The 26,737-nt window shown below is 43.3% G+C and overlaps 1 protein-coding gene across 1 annotated transcript in view; it reads right to left on the bottom strand.

Moving 5' to 3' along the window:
- LOC139323722 (fibulin-7-like) overlaps positions 1–26,737 on the bottom strand; it is a 142,267-nt gene that overhangs the window by 115,258 nt on the left and 272 nt on the right.

The following is a 26,737-nucleotide window of genomic DNA, read 5'->3' as shown; positions in this document are numbered from 1 at the left end:
ATGTGTAAAAAAATAATTGAAAATTCTGGATTCAAATACATACACTGATTCAGAGGATTTTAAATATTAACATAAAGAGATTTTTCTTTCGGGATTGCTGGACAAACAATTGGGGAAAAGTCATGGAACTTTGTTTTTGCATAGATGGCATAGTGGTTAGAGTGCCATATTGCAGGCTGACTCTGCCGACTGTCAGGAGTTCGAGCCTGACCGGCTCAAGGTTGACTCAGCCTTTCGTCCTTCCGAGGTCAGTAAAATGAGGACCCAGATTGTTGGGGGCAAGAGGCTCACTCTGTAAACCATTTAGAGAGCCTTAAAGTGCCTTAAAGCACTGTGAAGCAGTATATAAGTCTAAATGCTATTCCTATTCCTTCCTTCCTTCCTTCCTTCCTTCCTTCCTTCCTTCCTTCCTTCCTTCCTTCCTTCCTTCCTTCCTCCCTCCCTCCCTCCCTCCCTCCCTCCCTCCCTCCCTGTGGTTAGATTGCAGTATTACAGGCTAACTGCCCACAGCCAGCAGTTCGATCCTCCTATCTGGAGGATAGTTGGCTGGGCACAGAGCACAGCCAACCCCCTATCCAATCAGAGCACAGCCAAACCCCAACCAATCAGAACACACCTCCACCCAATCAGAACACAGCCAAGCTCCCACCCAATCAGTTCACACCCCCACTGATAGTTAAAAGGAAGAAACAGCTGCGATCACCCATTGCTCCTAGAAGCACGGAGCCAAAAACACCAGCCTGAAGATGACGAATGAGACTTCGTCGAAACGTCGCCAAGACACCTCCAATTTTACGCGGGAGAAAACCCGAATAACCAAAGACCTACATATATATATATATATATATATATAAAAATTATAATATATATATATATATAATTATATATATTTGTTTTGTTTTCTTTTCGTAGGTCTTTATGTGTATTTCTCTTTAGCCATAATTTATTTATATATTAGCAACTACACCTTGTAAATTAAAGGGATGAACTTGAATATATTGGACAGCCATTTGTCCAGGATGGAATAAAAGTCTCCTGACTTGGGCAGGGGGTTGGACTACAAGACCTATAAGGTCCCTTCCAGCCCTATGATTCTATAATCTTTTTTTTTCTTTGCTCAGAAACCCAAGAGTTTTCAAAACAAGGGAGGAAGATATTAGAAAGTGTTGAAAGGCACCAAAAGAATCATTGCATTGTTTTCCAATCAGGAATTTCACTTTGGGAAGTTCAAAACAACTCACTCCCACTTTAAAAAAAACAAACAAACCAACAACAACCTGGAAGAGAGGAACCCCATGCTGCTCCAGGATCCATCGCTTTTCATGAATAATATTTACAACCCTAAATGCATGCCCTCCGGTGACAAACGTACAAGACTTCTGCCACACCTTTGCCAGCTGCCACTGAAAAATGGAAGACTGCTCTAAGCCAAAGTTGGCAGACTTGCAGTGGGGGACAGGAAAAAGCCTGAAATGTTGAAGGCATCTTTTCTCTGAGAACTTTGCCTGCTTAACTCTTTCTGTCCCAGCAGAACAAACCCACAAAAACAAACCTGGACTCAAACTCATTCACAAAACCTATTAAGCCATAATGTGATTTTCTTGGATTTAGCTTGTCCATTGTTTTTCATAAAAAACGACGCTATAGAGCACTGCACACCAGAACAACTAGACACAAGGACAGTTTTTTCCCGAACGCCATCACTCTGCTAAACAAATAATTCCCTCAACATAGTCAAGCTAGTTACTAACTCTGCATTACTATTAATCTTCTCTTCATTCCCACCACCCATCTCCTTCCACTTATGACTGAATGACTGTAATTTTGCTACTTGTATCCTTACGATTTATATCGATATTGTTTCTTGATTGCTTATTTATACCCTATGACTATCACTAAGTGTTGTACCTTATGATTCTTGAAGAATGTATCTTTTCTTTTTTTCTTTTTATGTACACCGAGAGTGTATGCACCAAGACAAATTCCTTGTGTGTCCAATCACACTTGGCCAATAAAAAATTCTATTCTATTCTATTCTATTCTATTCTATTCTATTCTATTCTATTCTATTCTATTCTATTCTATTCCATTCCATTCCATTCCATTCCACTCCACTCCACTCCACTCCACTCCACTCCACTCCACTCCACTCCACTCCAAAGCCAACCTTTGCTGTCCATGAACCACTGCTGGTGCCCAGCCAAAAGTGGGTTTATTCGATAAACTCCAGTTAAACAGGCATTGGCTTAATGTGATGCGTGGATAATATCTCTGGCACTGTGAGGCTGATAAGGCTTTAGGTGATGGTTTTTGCAAATAGATACCTAAGACTGGAATCAGCAGTGGGCACCTCCTTACCAGTTTGCAGAAAATTGGCCAGAAAGAAATTAAGGAAGGCTCTGCCTGTGTGTCTTAGAAGAAAAATAGGTTCCAATGGAAAACAGTTTGTCTGCTGACATTTCAATCAGAACAGAACTGGAAGGGACCTTGGAGGTCTTCTAGTCCAACCCCCCTGCTCAAGAAGAAAACTCTATACAATTTGAGACAAGTTCCAGTCTCTTCTTAAAAACCTCCAGCCATGGAGTGCCCACGATTTCTGGTGGCAAGCTATTCAATTGGTTAATTGTCTTCAATGTTAGGAATTTTCTCCTTAATTCCAGGTTGCTTCTCTCCTTTATTAGTTTTCCTTCTTTATTTTTTGTCCTGCCCTCTGGTGCTTTGGAGAATAAATTGACCCCCTCTTCTTTGTGGAAGCCCCTCACATACTGGAAAGACTGCAATCATGTCCCTCCTAGTCCTTCTTTTCTCTAGATTGGCCATATCCATAAATGTTTTTCATATGTTTTAGTCTCCAGGCCTTTAATCATCCTAGTTGCTCTTCTTTGCACTTTTCCCAAAGACTCAACATTGTTTTTGTAATGTGGTGACCAAACTGGATGCAGTATTCCAGGTGTGATCTTACTAAGGCTTTAAAAGCGGTACTAGTATTTCATGTGATTTTGATTTTTTTAAAACCCTCTTGCTCTTACTTTGGTAAAACCTGTGAAGAAGCAGCAGTATCTCTGGGAGTAGGGCAGCATGCAAATTTAATAAGAATAATCAAGACCAGAATTGGGAAAAAAAAAACATCAAGCAGATTGTGCAAAGAAGCAGAAGAAACAGTAAATCATACAGTATACTAAGCTCATGCAAGAAGATTGCAGAAACTGATTATAAACAACAACATAACTCAGTTGCCAAAATGATTCACTAGAACATCTGTAAAAATTATCATGTGCCAGTAATGAAAAATTGGCAGGGAACATAACGTTGAAAAACTTCGAAAATGAGCAGGTTAAAATATTGTGGGATTTCCAAATTCAGACTGATAAAGGCTTGGCTCATAATACACCAGATTTCACTGTGGATGAAAAGAAGAAACTGGGGAAAATGGATGTGGCAATACCAGGAGATAGGAGAATAGGAGAAAAATAATTGGAGATGATCGCAAATATCAAGATCTGGAAATTGAAGCTGAAAGATAATTGCATAAACTGGCCATGGTGGTCCCAGTGGTTATTGATACAGCGGGTGCCATATCAAAAATAATCTTGGACAGCATTTAGAAAACCTGTGTGTTGACAAAATTTCCATCTATCAAGGGCAAAAGGCCACAGTGCTTGGATCTGTGCACATCCTGCACTGATACATTATGACATCCTTGGTTCTTGGTAGGAACTCGCTGAGTATGGAGGCCAACATCAGTGAAAGAACTGTTAGCTGTGATTTCACACTGTTGTGAACAGATAATGTGCTGTTAATACTTCACAGTGCTTTAAGGTCCTCTCTGAGCATTTTACAGTCAGCCTATTGCCCCCAGCAATCTGGGTCCTCATTTTACCCACCTCGGAAGGATGGAAGGCTGAGTCATGATCGAACTGTTGGCAGTGGGCAGAATTAGCCTGCAATATGACATTCTAACCACTGTGCATCATGGATGGATGGATGGATGGACAGAAGGGCAATATACCATGGTTAGAATGCAGTATATGGTGCCACCAGGACTCCGATGATATAATCATCATTATTAGTAAATTTGATCTTAAAGTAGGCACTGTTCAATGTCTGTTGCATTGTTTGGGTTTTTTGCAGTCCTATGCCTGGTGAGGTGTCTGTGAGATATGGTAAAAAAAAAAAAAAATGAAGATAGTCGTCAGTATGATGAGGTTGGAGCCCACACATGTGCTGCACACATAAACAATGATTGGAATTTAAACTGCATCATTGTGGTCCCAATCTGGACTTTTTTTGACCATATCCTATAAACATCTGGATTTATATTTCTTAGCATTTTGTCAATTCTGTCCCGAGTCAAGTATCAACATTTTGAACATCTTTAAGATGGCTGCAAAATTGTAATATATCCTATTCTAGTGACAATCATTTTAATCTCAAGAAACTCAGAAACAAACTTTATTTTTTTAAAAAAAAAATTAGAGCTATCAAGAACGGTATCGATCAGAGTTTTGGAGATTTTGTTTGGTGTATTGCCTGAAGTTAACGGGTTGCTTCCCCGGGGCTTCCATTCCTGCAGTGTTTACAAAATGCAACCACGGGGCAGGACGGGGAGAGGAAGAAAAGAAAAGAAAATGAAAAGAGTAAAACTCTCAGCATCATTGTGGTTTCGCTTGCGGTGTCCTTGTTCCTGGGAGAGCAAACGGTATGAACATGACTCACTGTCCATTTTGAGAATGCAAAACCAGTTTAGGTCGGAGCGTCAGGGTCAGCCCACACAACCTTCTCCACTGGGCCTGGGGAGTTCATTTTTATTTCAAACTTCTGCAAAGGACGAGAGGATGGGGTGGGGGGCGAATGTGGAGCCCACAAGGAGAGGTTTCCCCACCCTTCCATTCTGAATCCCCCAAATCCCAAGAGACCGAGCTGTGTCCCCCGAATGTTCATCTCTTGGATCTTGCTTTGTTCTGGTTATCTTTGCTGAGATTTACTGAGCACTTAAAGCAGGGGTCTTCAAACTTGGCAGCTTTAAGACTTGTGGACTTCAACTCCCAGAATTCTCCAGCCAGCTATACTATGCTGGCTGGAGAATTCTGGGAGTTGAAGGCCACAAGTCTTAAGCTGCCAAGTTTGAAGACCCCTGACTTAAAGCGAAGATGCCAAATGTAGCAACTGATCAGGGCAGAATGAAACACATACCCGCTGCAAAACTTTAGCTACTGTAGTTCAGATTGTGTGACACTTTTGCTAAATTGCTGCCTTTAAATTTCTTTTCTGAGTTGTTCAGAAGATATTCATTTTTTCCCCTTCTTTAGACTGCCCCCAATGTTGGTTCCTTTATTTGCCAGTGTGGTCCAGCCTGAAAGTTTGAATGGTTGAGACTTGAGGCTGAAATTTAACTTTAAAAAAAAATGCAGATTTATGTTGCAAGAGAGACACTTGCAAGTAAAATTGTAGGAGGAGAACAGGGTTAGTCTACGACCGCTAAACATCAGGGAGAAACTGGTAGCCCCCTTTCCAATCTGCAGCTTAGGAAAGCCTATGCAGTTTTTATTAAAAAAAATGTTACTGTAGTTGGAATAGGGGCTACCAGATGCTTTCTGATTATTATTATTATTTGCAATAAATGAATAAATATTAAATATATGCTGCCCAACTCTCAATGGACACTGGACAGCTAATAAAACCACCTAATTTTCTTAGTGCTGCTTAATGTCTATGTATATTAATTCACGTAGTGTGGCTATAGTATTATTATTTATTCTTATTATTATCTTCTTTATTCTCCCTTTTATTTGGTATTATTACGGTATCATCATCATCATCATCATCATCATCATCATCATCATCATCCTGTTGCTTTGCATGTACACTGAATGTTTCTGTACCGCAGACAAATTCCTTATGTATCTAATCACACTTGGCCAAATAAAATATTCCATTCTATTCTATTGCATTAAAAAAATGAATAAAAATAAGCAAAAAAAAAATGAGAACAAATAATTAATACAAAATAAAAACAATAAAAACAAACAAGGCTGTGAACTTTCGCCCCACCACTCTCGGTTCCTTTAACAAGTAATCCTGAAGCCTTCTTAAATCTCCTCCGTCCTTCCCCAGCTTCATTCTCACCATCCAGAGCCCCCCGATTTCTTCTTAGGGGAACCTGTGGCTGAGCCATTGACCAATGGCTGAGCCAATGAGAGCTTCCTGTCACGGCATTCACACAGCAGTCAGTCAATCCATAAACGGCCCTTCCCTTTTCCTTTCTAAAACGAGAAGCTGAGCAAAAAAAGGAAAAAAGAAGCTTTCATGGTGACTTCTGACAATCTCATTGAAGCCCAGCAGAAACTCCAAGCTATGAGCTGTATTTTTCCTTTGCACTCCTACCAGAGTGCGTGCAGGGAAGGATAATAACCAATGAACAGAGTTGGAAGGGACCTTGTAGATCATCTAGACCAACCCTCTGCCCAAACAGGAGACCCTACACCATTTCTGACAGATGGCAGTCCAGTCTCTCCTTGGAAGCTTCCAGATTAAAACCAGAAGGAAGGGGATGCGTGATTTGTCCTGTAAAAATGTCCTTGTCTGGTCCACAACAGAGGGTGACCTCACCTTTTTCTGTCTGCAAAGGTGGGTGGGGTTGTGGGAAAGGAAAAGAACCCCAGTTTTAAAAGGATGATGGCAAAAGAATTTGGAGTGTGTCTGTGTGCATAGGTGGGTGTTGCAGCATCTTAACTTCAGTTTTCTGTGGTACATCACATCTTGAAACGACATCCATAACATTATAGGTGCTTTCTTGTTCTGGAAGATTTATTTCTGGAAATTGGGGAAATTTATTTCTGGACATTTCTGGGGGGGGGGGGCATTGCTGGAATGGCTGGATCCAGAGGTGGGTTCTAAATTTTTTTACTACTGGTTCTGTGGGTGTGGCTTATTTTGTGGGTGTGGCTTGATGGTCATGTGACAATTCTTTAGGATTTAGCACAGGTACTGGTCTACCAGGCTTTTAACTGCTTGCAGAGCTGTACCGATCTACCCATTTATTTTTGCAGGCACTGATTTACTCATGTATTTTTGCAGGCACTGGTCTACTCATTTGTTTTCTTTTACTGTAGGGCGGCCCTTTGAAGCCCTGCGGCAAGAGTTTAAACAGTTGTTTTCCCTCTAGCCATCAGCTGGGACTTAGGAGGCAGCAATAGATTGGGGGTGGGGCCAAATAAAAGATAAGAATAACGCAGGGGTTGGGTGGGGGAGCTGGGGGGGCAGAACTGGTTCAGTGACGTCATATCGTCACCGCTACCGGCTCAGGAGAACTGGGCCGAACCGTGAGGAACCCACCACTGGCTGGATCGCCATGCTTCCAGGGAATCATAGTGGGTTCCTGAGTTCCTTGGACCATCAAATTTGCAGATGACACTAAACTGGCAGGAATAGTCAACACCCCAGAAGACAAACTCAGGATCCCAAAAGATTTTGATAAATGTGAACAATGGGCCCTATCCAACAAAATACATTTCAATCCTTGGTTGCTGGAGGGAGAATTCTCAGAGTTGAAGTCCATGCACCTTAACATTCACAAAGTTGAGAAACGCTGGCCTACTAAGTCATCCCTTGACAAGGCTAAACAGGGCCGGATTTTCCTATAGGCTAACTAGGCTTCAGCCTAGGGCCTCAAGATCAAGAGGGGCCCTCACAGTGGTGGGATTCTGGGGGTTCAGCCGAACCCTTTGTTAAATTGCTGGCTCGCCCGCCCCTCGCCTCCCACCCGCGCGGCGCCAGCCTACCGTAGCCAGGGGTAGGCAATTGTGGCTCTTTTACAACCGTCTCAGGAATTCTGGGAGTTGAAGGCCACAGGTTGTAAAAGAGCCACAATTGCCCACCCTAGCCTGAGTTCCGCTGCCTGGGATCCACGTGGGCTGCCACGTGGTTCCCCACCGGCTCCGGACGCAAGAGAGCAGGATGGAGAAAGCAGCTTCCACGCCTTCGCTCACCCTCACTCTCTGCTCTGTTGGATCGCCGGCCGTTCGCTTACCCCGCCCACTCCCCATCTATTGCTGCCTCCAATGGCTAGAGGAAAAAAAAACTTCAAATTCTTGCCGCGGGGCTTCAAAGGGCCGCCCTAGAGCCAGTGGTGCAGCCGAACCCTTTGTTAAATTGCTGGCTTGCCCCGCCCCTCTGCACCACTATTTATTGCCAATAAATAGTGGTGGGCGAGGGGCGGGGGAGCCAGCAATTTAACAAAGGGTTCGGTGTTTTTTTTGTAATTTTATTGGCCCAGGGAGCTTCAGCATAGGCTAATTGGCCTCCCGGCTCTCAGCTGATTTGTCTCAGCTGTTTTGCTCAGGGCTCTTCTGCTTCCTTGCAAAGAGTGCTGATTTTTTTCCCCCTACCTATGCTGAGAAACGAAACTGAAACTGCTTTGCTGTTGCTACAAGGTTGGAAAATTAGGCAGGCAGAATTCTTTTCTTTTTCCTCACCAAAAAAGGTAGGTGCAAACAATGGGAAATTTAGGGAAAAAGAGGAGAGTTCAGGATTTTAAAACACAAAAGAAAAAAAGCTCTATTTAACTAGGGAATTGTAATAATTGAGATACTATTAATTGTATATTTTTGAAAGCAGAAATGGTTAAGTTGTGGTTTGGAGGAATATATGGGGGAAATTATTTGGTTTATTATTATTGGTAAATATAATTAATTGATTTGTAAGAAATTGGATTGCATGGAAATAATTGGAATATTCATGTTCATATTGATTAATATACAAAAAAGGTAGTTATATAACTAACTCATGACTCGGCTGAAGACCTGGTGGCCGCCTGGGATAGTGCGGCTGCCGGGGCCTTGGACCGTGTCGTGCCTTTGCGGCCTCTGACCCGGCACCGAACTCACCTAGCTCCTTGGTTCTCCGAGGAGCTTAGGGAGATGAAGCGCCGGAAAAGACGCCTGGAGAGTAGTTGGAGGACCAGCCGCTCCGAATCTGACCGAACACTGGTGAGATCTCATATTAAGACCTACCTAGTGGCGATAAAAGCGGCGAAAACTAGCTATTTTGCCGCTCTTATCGCGTCATCAGATAATCGCCCGGCCGCCCTGTTTAGGGTGACCCGCTCCCTCCTCCATCTGGAAGTGCGGGATGACCCCTTGCAGGACCGAGCTGAGGATTTTGTGCAGCATCTGTATGACAAAATCGCTCAGATTCGGGAAGGGCTGGCCTCTGACTGGGTATGTCCGGATGGGATGACTGAGGCAGGTCTTGAGAGTGTTATCTGGGGGGAGTTCGATCCTGTGGCTCCTGAGGACATGGACAGGGTCCTGGGACGGCTGAATGCGACCACATGTTTATTGGACCCGTGTCCCTCCTGGTTGGTACTGGCTTCCCGGGAGGTGACACGAGGCTGGCTCCAGAAGATTGTTAACGCTTCTTTGAGTGAGGGGGTCCTGCCGGCCGCTTTGAAAGAAGTGGTTGTGAGGCCCCTCCTCAAGAAGCCCTCTCTGGATCCGGCTGTTTTGGCTAACTACCGTCCAGTCTCCAACCTTCGCTTCGTTGCGAAGGTTGTTGAGAGTGTGGTGGCGCAACAGCTTCCCCGGTACCTGGATGAAGCTGTCTATCTAGACCCGCTCCAGTCCGGCTTCCGGCCTGGGCACAGCATGGAAACGGCATTGGTCGCGTTGGTGGATGATCTCTGGAGGGCTCGGGATAGGGGTTGCTCCTCTATCCTGGTCCTGTTAGACCTCTCAGCAGCTTTTGATACCATCGACCATGGTATCATGTTGCACCGGCTGGCGGGGTTGGGAGTGGGGGGCACCGTCCTGCGGTGGTTCTCCTCCTACCTCTCTGACCGGTCGCAATCTGTGTTGACAGGGGGGCAGCGGTCGACCCCGAGGCACCTTGCTTGTGGGGTGCTACAAGGGTCGGTCCTCTCGCCCCTTCTGTTCAACATTTATGTAAAGCCGCTGGGTGAGATCATCCGTGGCTTCGGGGTGGAGTTCCATCAGTACGCTGATGACACCCAGCTGTACATCTCCACCCCAGGCCACCCCAACGATGCCCTTGAAGTGATGTCCCAGTGCCTGGAGGCCGTGCGGGCCTGGATGGGGAGAAACAGGCTCCGACTCAACCCCTCCAAGACCAAGTGGCTGTGGCTTCCGGCATCCCGATATAGCCAGCTGATGCCATCACTGGCTATTGGGGGTGAATCACTCGCCCCCACGGAGAGGGCTCGTAACTTGGGCGTCCTCCTGGACGCATGGCTGTCTTTAGAAGATCATTTGATGGCCGTGGCCAGGGGGGCTTTTTATCAGGTTCGCCTGATACGCCAGTTGCGCCCCTTTCTAGATCGGGACTCCCTACGCACAGTCACTCAGGCACTCGTCACTTCCCGCCTGGACTACTGCAACGCTCTCTACATGGGGCTCCCCCTGGGGTGCACCCGGAGGCTCCAGCTGGTCCAGAACGCGGCCGCGCGGGTGATTATGGGGGTGACGAGGCGCTCCCATGTGACACCTCTCCTGCGCGAGCTGCACTGGCTCCCTGTGGTCTTCCGGGTGCGCTTCAAGGTGTTGGTGACCACCTTTAAAGCGCTCCATGGCTTAGGGCCGGGATATTTACGAGACCGCCTTCTGCCACCAATAGCCTCCCACCGGCCAGTACGATCGCACAGAGTGGGCCTCCTCAGGGTGCCGTCTGCCAGACAATGTCGGCTGGCGACCCCCAGGGGGAGAGCCTTCTCTGTGGCGGTGCCCACCCTCTGGAACAACCTCCCCCCAGAGATACGTACAATAACAGACCTCCGGATTTTTCGTCGGGCCCTGAAGACCTATTTATTTCAACTAGCTGGGCTTGCTTGAGTTAAATTTTAAATTGATTTTAAATTGGATTGTTTTAAATTTACGGCCAAAATGTTTAATTATTTTAAACTGTTTTTAAATTTTGTATGTCCTGTTTTTACTTTGGCTGTTCACCGCCCTGAGTCCTATTTGGAGAAGGGCGGTATAGAAATTGAAACAAATAAATAAATAAATAAATAAATAATTGATTTATATTAAAATGTTGAATTTATATTAAACAACTAATATTACATAATTAACCAATGTGAGGATGGATATAAAAATAGATGACAATGGGAAGGGGTATAATATAGAATAGAAGGGAAAAATTGAATTTGATTAAGATTAGAGATGAGGATGAAGGGTAATATTGGTTTTTTACAAAAATAGATGAGGAATAAATATGGCAAAAAGGAAATATAGAAATTGTAAATGTAATTGAAATGACTAAGTACTGTTTAAATTTGTGAACCGGCCAAATACTCTGTTCAAAGAAAATACATTGTTTGTTTGTATGTGTGTTTCTAATTATTGTTATTTATTCATATTTGTTCTCTTTTATTCTTTAAAGTTTAACAATTCATTCTTTATCTTAATATTTTTATATTTGTTTGGGGTTGGCTTTCTTCCCTTTCATCTTTTTTATTGTACAGCAATCTTTCTCCTCAAACCTACCACCTCTCTCTTTTCTTTCCTTCTTACTTTCTCTTCCTCCCCCTCTTCTTCTCCTCCCTACTTCCTCTTCCTTTCTCCTTCTCCTCCTCTCTTCCTCCCTCTCTTACCCTCCCTCCTACTCTAATTTCCCTTCCCTTCCTTCATCCCTCTCTATTGCTGTATCCTTTTATGCATATGGACTACTCAGAGGGCTGAAAAAGTTATTTTTGACTGGTCCTCACACTTTTGACCAGTCCTCGAACTTACGGCTGTCCTCACATTTTACGTTTTTGCCTTATCTTGTCACCATGGTGAAGAGAAGCAGTTGTGAAATGAGTGACATGGTTGTTAAGAAAGCTGCACGGGCATAAATGTGAGGATGGTCATAAGTGTGAGGACCGGTCAAAAGTGCGAGGCCCAGTCAGAAATGACTTTTTTCAGCCCTCTGGGTAATCCTTTTGTGCATATGGACTACTCAGAGGGCTGAAAAAGTTATTTTTGACTGGTCCTCGCACTTTTGACCAGATCTCGAATTTACGATTATCCTCACATTTTACGTTTTTTGCCCTATCTTATCACCATGGTGAAAAGAAGCAGTTGTGAAATGAGTGACATGGTTGTTAAGAATGCTGCACGGGCATAAATGTGAGGATGGTCATAAGTGTGAGGACCGGTCAAAAGTGCGAGGACCTGTCAGAAATGACTTTTTCAGCCCTCTGAAAAAAGTCTATGCACATAGCCACGCCCACCCGGTCACATGACAAGCTACCCACGCCTACACAGTCACGTGACCAGCTAGCCACGCCCACCCAGACACATGATTGCCAAGTCACACCCCAACTAAGCCACGCCCACAGAACCTGTTGTTAAAAAAATTGAATCCCACCACTGGGCCTACATTCCCCTCATTCAAATTGTTAGCAAAATTAAAATTACACTTTCACTATAGGTGAAAGGGCCTCATAAGTGGAATAGCCTAGGGCCTCTTTTCATCTAAATCTGGCCCTGAGGCTAAACAGTCCCAGATCCTTCATTCTGTCTTTGTGGAAACTCAGTTTACCCTGATCATCCTCATTACCTTGCTCTGAAATAGTCCCAATCCCTCAGATGCCATCTTAAACAGTAGTGACGAGAACTGGGTATGGAAAAAAATAGGAAGAAGGCATGTTGGATATATTCGCAGCCTTGGGTTGTTTGCAGAAATAATAACAATTTTTATTTATTTATTTACAAATAAATAAATAAAAATAAATACACTTGGGTGGCTTCTGGGAAATGAGAGGAAATGAGATTACACAGTCACTTGTCTGAGATCATATAGGTTCTCCTGTTTGAGCAGGGGACTGGACTTCTCCTCTCCTCTCCTCTTCTCTTCTCTAGAATAAATTGGAACAATTGCTTCCAAGAACTGAAACCTGTAATTCTGCTGATGTAGCATTTATAATGGAAAAAGATTGATAAAATAATCCCCTTTAAGCAAAAGATTACACTTAAGCACTTTTCTAATATTTGAATCATCAGGGATTTTAGGACATTGGAGCATTTTCCAGAAGCCCTTGTGAATTTTGTAGATATCCGTGGTGTGTTCTGTGGACATCCCAGCCAAGGTCTTTCGGTATTTTCAAGCCTGAAATTCAGACTTGATAAATGGCAGACTTTCTCCCAAGTACATCCTAGGGACATAACCAGATGGGGAATAAACTATTTCTGAGTTTAAGTCAATCTTCTAGGCAAAATGCATGTGTTTAACAAACAGACCAAGCATTCTTTCAAAAGCACATGAACCCTTGTTTATAAGATGCCTGTTTATAAGGGAAGCATGCCTTCAGCTGGCAGAAAAACATGCCAGCATAAAAACAATTACTGCCTTGAACAAGGAGAAGAAGCTAAGGAAAACAGTGAATTGATTCTGGACTCCATTTACCCTCCCACTGATAGTCTTTATCTTTTATCTTTATCTTTTATTAGATTTGTATACCGCCCTTCTCCTTTCGGACTCAGGGCGGTGAACAGCCAAAATAAAAACATTTGTACACAAAAGTTAAAATAATTTTAAAAATAATTAAATGAAATTTGGCCCATAATTTAAAACATTTCAATTAAAAATCAGTATCAAACTTTAAAACCAACATGGAATCAGGCCAGCCCGGCTAACTGAATAGTCACCAGTTGGCAGGACATACGACTAGAACCAACCCCTTTTCTTCACCTGGGTGCTGTGGGACCAGGGAAGTGTAGGCAGATGCTTGGAATGGTGGGAGTAGCAAGGTCAAAAAAGTCAAGATGGCAGCCAGGAGCATAAAATCAAAGCCCAGCTTGCTTTTTTAATGCACCGTGCACTAATTCCCCCTCCCCAACAGCCTGCCTGACAAGTCTCTGGCACAGAGAAGCATGGGGGAGGGAGGGGGTGTGAGCATTGGGAGTGTTTTTCCTGATTCATCCCATGGCCCTTGTCCTTGGCTGGGACTGGCAGACAGTTATTTCTGGACATAGGTTTAAGATTGCAAAATATCATTCCCTCCCTTCCCCCTGAAAGTAATAAAAATGACAACAAGAATGATCATGTGAAGCCCTCAATTTGAAACACAGCAGTGGGACACATCCTCTTGAGGGCACTTCCAGCAGCCCAGAGTTGGCAGAGTCCAGCTCTTGTCTGCATAGCACTGGCATTCTTGTGTAAGACTGGATCACACTTTGACATGCACTGGTCTGCTCTTCTGCCCACGGGGGTCTCTGCAGCCACAAGCTGCTTGGCAAAATGGCCACGGGAAGCCATGTCCAGTGACCGAAGGGCATCAGCATGGCTGCAGTAGGTGTTGGCTCGATCTTGCCCCGGACTCCATCTTCAACAACCTCACTGAGAAAGCCTGCTAGATCATCTCATGGCAAAAAAAAAAAAAAAAAAAAAATCTGTTGGAAGAAAAGACACTTTACAGATTAACAGAGTTGGAAGGGACCTTGTGGCAGGGGTGAAATCCAGCAGGTTCTGACAGGTTCTGGAGAACCGGTAGCGGAAACTTTGATCAGTTCAGAGAACCGGCAAATACCACCTCTGGCTGGTCCCAGAGTGGGGTTGGAATGGAGATTTTGCAATATCCTTCCCCCAGGAGTGGAGAGGGAATGGGGATTTTGCAGTATCCTTCCCCTGCCACGCCCACCAAGCAATGCCCACCAAGCTACACCACACCCACCAAGCAACGCCCACAGAACCGGTAGTAAAGAAATTTGGATTTCACCACTGCCTTGTGGGTCATCTAGTCCAACCCCTGCCCAAGCAGGAGACCCTACACCATTTCTGACAGATGGCAGTCTAGTCTCTTCTTGAAAGCTTCCATTGATGAAGCTCCCACAACTTCCGAAGGCAACTTCTGTTCCATGGGTTGATTGTTCTAGGTGTGGCCTTAGTAGGGCTTTATAGAGTGGTATGAGTACCTCCCTTGATCTTGATTGTATTCCTCTGTTAATGCAATTTAGGATTGCTTTGGCTTTTTGAAAACTGAAAACTTGAAAACTGAAAAATTATACATGACGGTAAGCTACTTCTGCTATGAACCGGGGATGCAGGACAAGCAACCTCCTGACATAGAAAGGATGACTGTTCTTTCCATGGTTTGGAGGGATGTTATGATGAGGGGAGAAGAGGGTGAGGGAAAAAATGGAGTCCTGACCTCCTCAACAGGAAAACAAAACATGATGGGATCTTCTCTATAGGCTTTATCTAGCTTGATAATTGTTTTTTCCTTGACTAATATCCCTTCAGATGCGTTGAAGTAATGGAATGTGGGGGGGGTGAAGGGTGAGAGGAAATAGCCTTTTTAGTCATTTCTAGGAAGAGAACTTCCCTATTTCTTCTTCGTTACACACTGTATCTTGGCCTAACTCATCTCTTTCCTAAGCTGAGTAAATGTGCCCCAAAGTTACTGGAATGCAAGTGGATGGGTTGTTGGGTGTGACTCACACTCTTCTCCTCAGTCCGATATCCTGCCAGTGAATCCTGTATCATCAGCAAGGCCCCGACCCCAAGGAAGGGGGCAGAAGGAAGAGAGGAAGCGGAAGGAGGTTGTACTGAGATGAGATGAAGAATTGATTATGCTTTTATCCAAAGGAGACAAGAAGGAAACAGACTTGAAGCTTCTCTCTTCCCTTTGAATCATCACTAGATTTAACAGATTCACAGAGTTGGAAGGGACCTTGTAGGTCATCTAGTCTAACCCCCCGCCCAAGCAGGAGACCCTACACCATTTCTGACAGATGGCAGTCCAGTCTCTTCTTGAAAGCGTCCAGTGATGAAGCTCCCACAACTTCTGAAGGCAACTTCTGTTCCATGGGTTGATAGTTCTCACTGTCAGAAAATTCCTTCTTATTTCTAGGTTAAATCTCTCCTTGTTCAGTTTCCATCCATTATTCCTTCTCTGGCCTTCGGGTGCCTTGGAAAACAGCTTGACCCCCTTCCTCCTCTCTGTGGCAGCCCCTCAGATATTGGAAGGCAGCTCTCCTGTCTCCCCTTGTCCTTCTCTTCGCTAGACTATCCATGCAACCGTTCATCATATGTTTTAGCCTCCAGTCCCCTAATCATCCTGGTTGCTCTTCTCTGCACTGTTTCTAGAGTCACAACATCTTTTTTATAGTGTGATGACCAAAAGTCACTCTCTCTCTCCCCTCTCCCTCCCTCCCTCTCTCTCTCACACACACACTTCTGCGTGCAAACACACACTTGCTTATACTATGTGCTTTTCTAGATTGCTGCTGCTTAGCTTGTGACAGGTTCCATACACAGGAGTACACAGCTTAGTTCAGAGGGAAGGATGGGGTGAGTTTGTGTGTGTGTGTGTGTGTGTGTGTGTAGACATTCACCAGGCCAAGAGACTATGGGGTTTCTTCTTCCTCTTAGCAGCAAAAGCAGCAAAGCATCTTGGAGCACCCTGCTTTACTTCGTCTTTTCACAAAGCTTCATTTCATGAAGCTTCATGAATATTCATTTGATTCCTTCCCTTTTGGGGTAAGCAAAGATACAAATAAACAAAAACTCAGAAATAATAAATTCAGTGGTCCTCAATTTATGGCCACAATTGAGCCCAAAATTTGTGTTGTTAAGGGAGAAATTTTGCCTCATTTTACGACGTTTCCTGCCACATTTGTTAAGTTAGTAACACTGCAATTGTTAAGTTAGTAACCCAGTTGATAAGTGAATCTGGCTTCCCCGTTGACTTTGCTTGTCAGAAGGTCCCAAAAGGGGATCACGTGATCTTGGGACTCTGCAACTGTCATAAATGTGAACCAGTTGTCAAGCATCCGAATGTAAATCATGTGACCACGGGGATGCTGCAACGGTCGTAAGTGTGGAAAACGGTCACACGTTACTTTTTTCAGTGCTGCTATAACTTCAGGCGGTCACTAAATGAACTGTTGTAAGTCGAGGACTACCTGTATAGAAATTTAAAGTAGAAGATCAAAGAAAAGAGAAGAATCTATTTAAGAATCAGAATAGAGCGGGAAGGGATCCTGGAGGTCTTCTAGTCCAGCCCCCTGCTCAAGCAGGAGCCCCTAGCATTTCAGATAAGTGGCTGTCCAGTCTCTTCTTAAAAACCCCCAGTGATGGAGCGCCCACAGTTTCTGGAGGCCAGCTGTTCCACTGGTTAATTGTCCTCACTGTTAGGAAATTTCTCCTTAATCTCAGGTTGCTTCTCTCTTTGATTAGTTTCCATCCATTGTTTCTTGTCCTGCCCTCCGATGCTTTGGAGAATAATTTGACCCCCTCTTCTTTCTGGCAACCCCTCAAAAACTGGAACATTGCTATCATGTCACCCCTAATTCTTCTTTTCTTTAGAGTAGTGAAACCCAAATCTTGCAGCCGTTCGTCGTATGTTTTAGTCTCCAGGCCTTTGATCATCTGAGTTGCTCTTCTCTGAACTTTTTCCATAAGAAATCTTGTGTAATCTCATTTGCACTGACATTCACACCTCTCCACACTTTTTTCTTCCTGCAAATATTCCACCCTTCCACCCCTCCCACATCCTGTTTCTCTGATATCTTTTATGCTTTAAGGTTGTCACTTCTCTCTTTTTCAAAATCCCATCAATTCCATCCAGCCACAATTTTTTTTGGTTTTCCATCACTTTCACCTCTTCCGTCTTTCTTCATGTCTTTGTTTTGCAACTTGGTCCTAATTCATTCCCTTTACGTTGCCAAACACTCTTAATATCATTCTTTCACTTTTGCATTCAGTCTACACTCATCCACATTCATATGTTCTTGCTTCACTGTGTACTTTTTACAATAAGGCCTCCATTCCCTCTGCATACTTTCACAGTTCTCATGACATATTCAACTCTCATTTCCATATAATCAAGGGGGCAGAAGCAGGGTTTTATGTACCACCATGTTAGTATACAGGTAGTCTTCGACTTACAACTGTTCATTTAGAGACAGTTCAAAGTTACAATGGCGATGAAAAAAGTGAGTTATGGCCAAGGGTGGGATTCAGCCGGTTCTGACTGGTTTGGGTGAACCGGTAGTTCCGATGATCAGATGGCCCCGCCCATCCGCACCCGCCCTATCCTGTCCTATATTTCCTTCTGTCTCATCTGATTCATGCGGCTACAGCTGATTTCCATACCTCCGCTGTTCTACTTACCGGGGCTGCCTTAGAAAGTAAGCAGCTGAGCTTCAAATTGCTGTATTTTGAACGTTGTGTGCACGCCCAGCGAATGCTCACAGAACTGGTTGTTAAATGGATTGCATCCAGTGGTGAAATCTAAAATTTGTTACTACTGGTTCTGTGGGCGTGGCTTGGTGGTGGTGGGGGTAATGTGACTGGATGGGCGTGGCCATTTTTTTTTTTTTTTTAGTTTTAAAACCATTTTTCTACAACCTCTTTGGCAAAGAGGTTGTAAAAAAGTGCTTTCAAAAGGCTCTGACGATCCCAGCTGAGTTGCCTGATTATCAGAGACTTTTTTTCTTTTAAATGCCTCTGACGATCAGGCAACTCAGCTTACATCATCAGAGGCATTTAAAAGCAAAAAAATGGGTTTTTTCTTTTAAAAGCCTTGACGATCCCAGCTGAGCTGCGCAATCATCAGAGCCTTTTTTTTTTACTTTTAAAAGCATTTTTTTCGGCTGAAGTGGTTGTAGAAAAAATGTTTTTAAAAATTAAAAGAAAAAGCCTCTGATGATTGTGCGGCTCAGCTGGGCATGGGGGGGGGCAGGGATTTTTGCTACTGGTTCTCCGAACCACCCGCCTCCATCGCTACCAGATTGGGCGATCCAGTCCGAACCAGGAGCATTTCACCCCTGGTTGCATCCCACCACTTCTTATGACTGTTTTTCATAGCTACAACCTTTGCAACATCCCCACGGTCACATGATCAAAATTCAGACGCTTGGCAACTGACTTGTATTTATGACGGTTGCAGTCCTGGGGTCACGTGATCCCCTTATGTGACCTTCTGACAAGCAAAGTCAGTGGGGAAGCCAGATTCGCTTAACGACGGTGTGACTAACTTAACAACTGCAGTGCTTCCCTTAGCAACCGTGGCCAGAAAGTTTGTAAAACGGGGCAAAATACACTTAACAACTATCTCACTTAGCAACATAAATTTTGGGCTCAATTGTGGTTGTAAGTCAAGGACAACCTGTAGTTTTGAAGAGATCGTTTCTGCTTAAGGCTGAAATACCTCATTAGCTGAATTTTACTGGAACTACAGAGAAAGGCTCATTTTTCCCCATCGGAAACTTTCTCTCTTTTTTTTCTCATGGTCTTTTTTCTTCAAGCTAAAAATCAGGGTTTTTTTTTTTTTAAAAAAGGACAGAATAGATGCCCAAGGATTCTAGATGTGGTGCAAATCCACAGCTGGAGTCACAGCGTGAGGTACAATAGAATAAGTTGCAATTTTCCATAATGTAGACTAGCATATAGCTTATGAATGACATATTATACAATTTATATCGGGTTTATTCTTTGTTCAAACTACTTAAAGTTAGTATTTTAAAATAAAGCCACACTATTACATATCCAAAGCCCCAATCACCTTTTTGATTGGAATCATTCCTTGAGTTTTCCCATGCTTGGAGAAAAAGCCACAGGTTGCCCAAGGAAAGAAAAAGTGGAGATTTAAAGGGGCAAGACCTCCACCCAAAACTGCTACATCTTTTCTATCCTGCTCTATGGAGTGGAGAGTTGGTCTCTGACAGAAAACCACTTGAAGAGACTAGAAGTATCTGAAATGTGGATTTACAGGCTGTTATGTATAAGCTGAGTTGACAAAATCAAAAATGAGGAAGTGATAAGCCACCTGAGAAAGTCAAAGGAATTCATCAAACCATCAGCACCATTGAGAGTGTCCTGACATACGGCATTCTTGCGTGGTATGGGAGCAGCTCTGCAGCGGACAAAAAAGCTCTACAGAGAATCATTAAAACCGCCCAGAATATCATCGGACTCCAGCTACCAGCCCTGGACGACATCTTCGAATCTGGCTGTTTGAGAAAGTTGCACAACATTCTCAGAGACTCTTCCCATCCTGCTTACAATCTTTTCGGACTGTTGCCTTCTGGCAGAAGATACAGAACAATTAAAACTCGGACCACATGTCTTCTGAATAGTTTTTATCCCAGAGCTATCATTGCACTCAACAATGAACTAAAGGGCCACCATCAGTGAGCTGTTGGACAGCATTACTTGGTCTGTTGTGTGGATGTTTGGGTGGTTTAGGGGTGGAGAATTGTGGTGGGTGGGAGTGTGTTTGGGGATTGTTATGTGTGTTGGACCTGGTCTTTGGGTGTTAAGTGAATTTTGTTGTATGGGTATACTGTGTATACATATACAATGACAATAAAGTTATTATTATTAAAAAAGTTAGAATATTTCGGACATGTGATGAGACACTCAGAAAAATACGGCATATTTCACTTAATCCTTCAAGGAAAGATTGAAGACAAACGAGGTCCAGGCAAAAGAAGAACATCATGGCTTCAAAATCTAAGGGGCCGGTTTGCACTTTTTCGTGCAGCACTTTTTCGTGCAGCAGTTGATAAAAATAGTATCGCCAACATGATCGCCAATGTCTGATGATGGATATGGCAGAAGGAGGAGGAGGAGGAGGAGGAGGAGGAGGAGGAGGAGGAGGAGAAGAAGAAGAAGAAGAAGAAGAAGAAGAAGAAGAAGAAGAAGAAGAAGAAGAAGAAGAAGAAGAAGAAGAAGAAGAAGAAGAAGGAGAGGAAGACAACCTCCACCTCAACATTTGGAAATGTTTGATGCTATGTGTCTGAGTATAGTAATTTCCAACAGCTGGAGGAAGGTTGAGACCCTCTAATAACAATATCCAAAAAGTTATTCAACAGGGACCCCTTCCAATGTAGCTCAGCTTTCTTTCTGCTGCCCTCAGAGAAGCTCACTGGGCCAAGTGAGGCTCACTCCTAGAAACTGAAGTCAGGAAGACCACACAGCTTGCAAGCAACTGGCTGACTGCTTTTATTCAAGTGCAAAGGAGGAATCGTCAGCGTCTGATTTTTCACAGTCAGCCCTTTTCAGTTCCTTTTGCACAATTCTGCCTTGGGACCTCAGAGAGCGAGCAAATGTTTCTAAATCCAGAACGGCAGGTCCCACTTACGGTCTTAGGGAGTAATCGCTTACCTTCCGTTTTACTGGAATGCATTTAGTTTTCTGTAACCAAGCACTCTGTCATCCTTGCAGCCATTGTGTTCCTCTGCTGATTTCTCTCTCTCTCTTCACCATTATTTTTAAATAGTACTTTAAAAGCTGCAAAGAGTGAAAGACCTGTGCTTTCTCATTTTATAATGAATTATGGAGGGATGGGAAGCAGGGAGGAAAGGAACCTGCAGAATGACAGCAAGCAGCCTCCAATTAGGTCTGGGTGAAACCAGGCTTAATAGCAGTAACTGTGAGAAGGATCTCGGAGTCTTAGTGGACAACCAATTAAATATGAGCCAGCAATGTGTGGCGGCAGCCAAAAAAGCCAATGCAATCCTAAATTGCATTAGCAGAGGGCTACTATCAAGATCAAGGGAGGTACTGATACCAGTCTATAAAGCCTTAGTAAAACCACACCTAGAGTACTGCATCCAGTTTTGGTCACCACACCATAAAAAAAGATGTTGAGACTCTAGAAAGAGTGCAGAGAAGAGCAACCAGGATGATTAGGGGACTGGAGACTAAAATGTACAATGAACTGGGAACTGGGAACTGGGAATGGCTAGTCTAGTGAAGAGAGGGACCAGGGGAGACATAATAGCCGTCTTCCAATATTAGAGGGGCTGCCACAGAGAGGAGGAAGGGGGTCAAGCTATTTTCCAAGGCATCCAAAGGCCAGACAAGGAATAATGGATGGAAATTGACCAAGGAGAGATTCAACCTGGAAATAAGGAAAATTTTCTGACAGTGAAAGCAATCAACCCATGGAACAGAAGTTGCCTTCAGAAGTTGTGGGAGCTTCATCACTGGAAGCTTTCAAGAAGAAACTGGACTGTCATCTGTCAGAAATGGTGTAGGGTCTCCTTGGGTCGGGGGTTGGACTAGATGACCCACAAGATCCCTTCCAACTCTGTTAATCTATATCAATGAGGAAAGGAACCTGCAGAATGACAGCAAAAGGCTTCTGATTGCATGGGGAACATTGAAGGTTCCTGGAGCTTCCCATCACTGAGGCTGCTTATTCCAATAGAAGGGAATATCTGTGGCTCAGAGTTGAACTGTGCCATCCTTGATGCTTTCTGAGCTTGCTTGCAGACCTTTCATTACCCAACTAGGTAACGTCATCAATGTGAATGAGGATGGGATTTGCTGCCTGTTGATGCGTAGTAAGTAGTTTGCCCTGCCGGTTTTGAGGTTGTTTCCTCCTCGGCAGTTTCTTAATTAAAAAAAAAAAAATTTCTGCTTGATTGTTTGTCTAGTTCTCATCCCTGCTTATCTGAATGTGGGCTTTGGGACTGAACATTAAATTATCCTGGTGTTCAAACAGAGAGGTTACCATTAGGATGCGAGTACAAGAATTCTCCTATTTCAGTATTTTTGCAAAGAAGGGACTTTTCTTGCCTTACCTTCACTTTGTCTATCTTTCCTGGGAAGAAAATCTACATTTGATTTCCACATACACATGCACATACGTTGATTTTATCTCAGTACAAAAAGGAATCATAGTGTAAACTTAAAGAGATATTAGATGACCTCATATACCTTTCAATAGATCACAAACAGCAGAATTCATGCTGAAAATGTTCTTTGTATCTTCTGGGACAGAGGTGGCATTCAGCCAGTTTGGACTGGTTCTGGCAAACCGGTAGCTCTGACTATCAGCTGGCCTCGCCGACCTGCCCCCGCCCTATCCTGTCCTTTATTTCCTGCTTTCTAGGTCATCTCAATAGAGTGGCACAGCTGATTTCCACCTGACTTGGAAGGTAAGCAGCTGAGCTGCTAAATGCTCCATTTTCAGTGCAAAGCGCATGCTCACCAAACTGGTTGTTAAACCAGCAGCATCCCACCACTGTTCTGGTGGCATGCAATAGTCAGTTATTCAGGAACAATGTATTATGTAATATTTTAGCAAAATAATATATTATCACTTGCCACTCAATCCTAAAGATTTTCTCATATGTCTCTTAAAAGAAATGTGAAGTGATAGCACAATCTTGTTTTATTAACAGGCCCTGAAATAAGTATTGCATAATATTGAAAGCAGCCAAAATTCCTAAATCCATTGCTTGGTCCAGGGGTGAAATGTAAAATTTGTTACTACCGGTTCTGTGGGCATGGCTTGGTGGTGGTGGGGATAATGTGACTGGGTGGGCGTGGCCAACTTTTTTTTATTTTTAAAGTTTTCAAAGCATTTTTTCTAATGCTTTGAAAAGCCTCTGCCGATCAGGCAACTCAGCTGGGATCGTCAGAGACTTTTCAAAGCATTTTTTTTACCACCTCTTCGGCCAAGAGGTTGCAGAAAAAAATGCTTTGAAAAGCCTTTGATGATCCCAGCTGAGCCACGCGATCATCAGATGCTTTTTTTTTTAACTTTTAAAAGCATTTTTTCGTCAGAAGAGGTTGTAGAAAAAATGCTTTTAAAAGTTAAAAAAAAAAAGCCTCTGATGATCATGCGGCTCAGCTGGGCATGGGAGGAGGCACAGGGATTTTTGCTACCGGTTCTCCGAACCACCCGCCACCATCGCTACTGGATCGGGCGATCCGGTCCGAACCAGGAGCATTTCACCCGTGGCTTGGTCTATTAGTAGGAACTTACGTCAGTCAAAAGACCCAAAAGCCATTTGTCTCTAATGATATAGGCTCCCCTATTTGAACAGAGGGTTGGACTAGAAGACCTCCAAGGTCCCTTCCAACTCTTCGAGCACTTTTCTGATTGATTGAATTTCTTTCCTAGTTTGGCATTGCCATCAAAAATTAGTCTGGGGGAAAAAACCTGCAGGGGAAGGAAGGACAAGTGGCTAACTGTAGATTGGGATGTCATAATATAAACCCTGTGATTTATGCAGCTGCCCTAATATTAGAAGAGAAACACAAGGGGCCAAGGCTTGCAATGTGATGTCACAACACACATTTCATCATTTGCACATCATTGTGGTTTCTAGTGCATGCTTGAAGTTGTGATTCCTATTGGATAATAAAAACTCGAGTTGAGGTTAGATCCCTCTGACAATGCCTTTACTACAGGTAGTTCCCGACTTACGACTTCAATTGAGCCCAATTTTTCTGTTGCTAAGAGGGAGATTTGTTAAGTGATATATAAATGAATCACTGCGGTTGTAAAGTTAGTAATACAGATGTTTAGTGAATCTGGCTTCCCCATTGATTCTGCTTGTGAAAAGGTCGCAAAAATGATCGCATGACTCTAGGAGACTGCAACCAAGGGGTGAAATGCTCCCGGTTCGGACCAGATCGCCCGATCCGGTAGCGATGGTGGTGGGTGGTTCGGAGAACCGGTAGCAAAAATCCCTGTGCCCCCCCCTCCACCCTGCTCAGCTGAGCCGCACAATCATCAGAGGCTTTTTTTTTTTACTTTTAAAAGCATTTTTTCTACAACCTCTTCTGACAATAAAATGCTTTTAAAAGTAAAAAAAAAAGCGTCTGATGATCACGCGGCTCAGCTGGGATCGTCAGAGGCTTTTCAAAGCATTTTTTTTGCAACCTCTTCCGCTGAAGAGGTTGCAGAAAAAAATGCTTTAAAAGTTTCTCTGACGATCCCAGCTGAGTTGCCTGATCGTCAGATAGGCTTTCAAAAAAATATCTGACAATCAGACAACTCAGCTGGGATTGTCAGAGAGGCTTTTAAAAAAATTCTTTGAAAAGGCCCTAACGATCCCAGCTGTGTTGCCTGATTGGCAGAGGCTTTTCAAAGCATTTTTTTGCATTTGCAGAAAAAATGCTTTGAAAGTTAAAAAAAAAAAAAGTTGGCCACGCCCACCCAGTCACATTACCTCACCACCACCACCACCACCACCACCAAGCCACGCTCACAGAACCGGTAGTAACAAATTTTACATTTCACCCCTGCTGCAACCGTCATAAATACGAGTCAGTTGCGAAGCATCCAAATTTTGATCATGTGACCACAGGATGCCCCAACTGTCATAAATGTGAAAAATGGTCATCAGTCACTTTTTTGCAGTGCCGTTCTAACTTTGAATGTCCACTCAGTGAATGATTGTAAATTGAGGACTACGTGCGCAGAACAGAAAATTTCAAATCCGAAGACTTTTTCCCAGTGCCTCTACCTCTTGGCTATTGCAAAGGCACTTTCCCCCCCCCCCTATTGTAGATATCCTTTCAAATTTAAATTTCAATATTTGCCTTTCATATTCTATGCTAAACCCACAAACCACAAGTTCATTTTTTCCATTTTCAGCAAACACTTCATAAACGGTTCCCAATCACTATCAAATATAGCTTATTTTTTTTCTGTAATGAAGGAAGTGAATTTTGCAATCTCTACAAATTCTGTCATCTTCACTAACCATTCTTCCACTGTAGGTATTTCAGAGTCTTCCCATTTTGGGGCATGTAATAATCTCAGCACAGTTACCATGTACAAAACCAGTCTTCCATAAGACTTTTCTAGTTGTCTGCCACTTATTCTCAGGAAGAAAAGAGCTGGTGTATTATTAGAATGATCATTTCCATCTGTCTGGAAACCGCCAGGTTTGAGAAAATTAAAACTCCTTGATTCCAATGCACCGGAACTGATTTTTATATTACAGAGAGTTCTCAATTTACAATCACAATTGAGCCAAAAATTTCTGTTGCTAAGTGAGAAATTTGTTAAGTGAGATTGGTTTCACTTTATGACTTTTCTTGCCACCGTTGTTAAGTGAATCACTCCACTGGTTAAGTTAGTAAAACGGTTGTTAAGTAAATCTGGCTTCCTTATTGACTTTGAACAGTCAGTAAATGAACTATCGTAAGGCGGGGACTATCTGTACTGTATCCAAATAATTCAAACAAAGTTTTGGCATTTCAGAAATATAGAATCAGGTTTTTCTATTGGAGTGATTAACCATGTCACCTTTGGATGCTAGAGAAGATTCACACCGAACAAGATGCAAACCCTTCAGGTTAATTTTTCTTTTATCCATACAAACATTCAACCATATGAATTCCCATCCATCAATTCTTATGCCTATTTAGTAGCTGGCCTAGTAACTTCAGATCTGTTCTAGGCTCACAAAGACATCCCTCCTTTTTACAAAAAATGTTTTATTAAGTTTATCAAAATATAAAATACAGAAATACAAAGGAAAAGGAAGACAATGGGAAAATAACAGAGGAAAAGGGGAAGGGAAAAAAGTGTAGGATAAAGGGGAAAAGAAAAAGAAAAGCATTGACTTCCGATCCTTTTGGTGCAGTAGAATAAGGGAGTAACATAGCACCTCAACTTTTTATTTTTATATAATAATCTGTACTAGCCATTTATATAACAACGTATCTATTAAATCAACAACACCCCAAATCAAGGTTTTGAATTTTTTTTCCATCTCAAGCAGTGGTGGGTTTCAAAATATTTTGCTACCGGTTTGGTCGGTGTGGCTAGGTGGGTGATCATGTCACTGAGTGGGCATGGCCAACTTGACATCATTCACGCCCACGCCCACTCAGTCACATGACCACCCACCTAGCCACGCCCACAGGAAAAGGTAGGAATAATTTTGGAATTTCCACCTATCTACCCCTGCCCTCCCTTCTTCAGTCGCCCCAGTTCCCCACCTTTAGCGGCCCCGGCCCTAGCCAAGTTCCTTCCTCACCA

Source organism: Pituophis catenifer, unplaced genomic scaffold, assembly GCF_029215685.1.
Source record: "Pituophis catenifer annectens isolate HBS135680 unplaced genomic scaffold, rPitCat1.0.hap2 SCAF_13, whole genome shotgun sequence".
NCBI lineage: Eukaryota > Metazoa > Chordata > Lepidosauria > Squamata > Colubridae > Pituophis > Pituophis catenifer.
This window is presented reverse-complemented; position numbering and strand designations above follow the sequence as displayed.